This window comes from Palaemon carinicauda, chromosome 2, assembly GCF_036898095.1.
Source record: "Palaemon carinicauda isolate YSFRI2023 chromosome 2, ASM3689809v2, whole genome shotgun sequence".
Lineage (NCBI taxonomy): Eukaryota > Metazoa > Arthropoda > Malacostraca > Decapoda > Palaemonidae > Palaemon > Palaemon carinicauda.
This window is the reverse complement of record NC_090726.1, coordinates 44537946-44539555: the sequence shown is the minus strand read 5'-3', so window position 1 is coordinate 44539555 and position 1610 is coordinate 44537946. Positions and strand designations below refer to the sequence as shown.

Here is a 1610-nt window from a genome sequence, read left to right as displayed (position 1 = left end):
AAAATGGCAGACCCGGTCCTGCGTGTTGCTATCTCACAGTCAGTGGCATTTAAAAGGTACCGATAGCATCATCCCCCCATCTATGAGGTCATCTCGAATAGAAAGAAAACCCAGCTTCCGCGAAGCTCCTTTCGCCTTGATGACAGTTAACTCGTGATCAAAAGTGATGTCATGTTACTTCAGATCATTAACCTCCTGTGTGCCGAGCTATAACACGCTATAACACACAGCAATGCCAATAGATTTGGAAAATATAACCTTTACCGAGCGTTAGATTAACTAATGCAAGGAACAAGGGTGAATGAACTGCAAAAAATAAAAAAGTTAAAAAAAAAGACCAATGAGAGAAAACTGGGTTCTTGGAACGGGGTCTCTTATAGATGTAAAAGGCGATTTGTAGCGACGTTTGTCATCAGAGAGGCAGGGAGATGGAAAAGCAGGAATTGTTTGTAATAAGTTAAGGTGAGGGGGTTCAAGAGGGAGGGATAATTCAGCAGGAAGAAGGGGGAGGGGGGGGATGGAGGAGTTAGGGGGGGTTAACTAAGCAGGCACACATTCCAGGGTTGCCAGGTTGGCATTTTTCAGACCAAAAACGTCAAATTTGTCCTTTTTCAGACCGTAAATTTCAAATTTGGCCTTTTTATAAAATTAATTGCCCATTAGTAATATAATTAAAAGTATGTTTGGCTTTAAATGTTATATTTTAAGCTATGCTTTACTAAAAGGTTGGCCTTTTAAAGCTACAACTGATTAGAAGTTGGCCTTTTCTCACTTAGAAAACCTGGCAACCCTGCATTCGGACGAGCAGTACCATGGCTACCGTCAGCCGAGTAAGGTGTGTGCGTGTGTTTTCCTCCGTAACCTTGTGATAAAAACGATCTTTTTATCCTGCTGCCTCCCGTAATTATTTACCCACTGAATAAGCCTATGATTTCGGCCGCTTCCTCCACCCTTTCGTCTCCAACATCCATGAAGGTAAGACCCAGAAGAGCATCCAGATGTGTGTGGAAAGATTAGCCATAGGTATTAAATTGTGAATCATCGAAAATGATGATGAATCTCGAGGTATGGATGTGTAGTTGCCGGCAAACGCATCCTTGTGTTCGGTTGTATGCGCATTCCAAACGTTGGCGCTTGGTAGGATTTCCCCCCGCACACGGAGGATTTTTAGATTTCCTTTTAGGAGTTGTGAAATAGGATTTTGTCGCCTTTCACTGTTCGAAGCAATGTCAGCACGAGGAGCACACGGGTCCTCTCCATTGGTGCATAGCTCCGTGAAGTTTGAAGGAAAAACGGTTAATTCACAATGCTTTTTAGCGTATTTAATGTACATATAACATCAATACTAGATAGTGTAAGATGTATACATTGCTAAGTTTAATTTTAACGAACCTAATGTCCCCTGGGAAACGCTAAACAGTCGGGGAAATAGATCGCGAAAGTTAAACCCTCGCCAAAAGTAAACTCTTTGGCTAGATAAAGGGAAACTGGCAGGCTTTTTAGCGTATCTAACGTACATATAACATCAACACTACATAGAAAAAGATGTATACATTCTTAGGCTTAATCTCTAACGAACCCAATGTCCCCAGGGGAAACGCTAAACAGTC

General features: G+C 41.9%; 1 protein-coding gene across 1 annotated transcript in view; it reads left to right on the top strand.

Moving 5' to 3' along the window:
- The first annotated feature begins 796 nt into the window (after nucleotides 1-796).
- Nucleotides 797-1610, top strand: part of LOC137624413 (serine-rich adhesin for platelets-like) — a 144637-nt gene continuing 143823 nt past the window's right edge. The window contains exon 1 of the mRNA XM_068355186.1: nucleotides 797-975. The gene's annotated coding sequence lies outside the window, so the exon portion shown is untranslated. The remainder of the gene's footprint in view (nucleotides 976-1610) is intronic.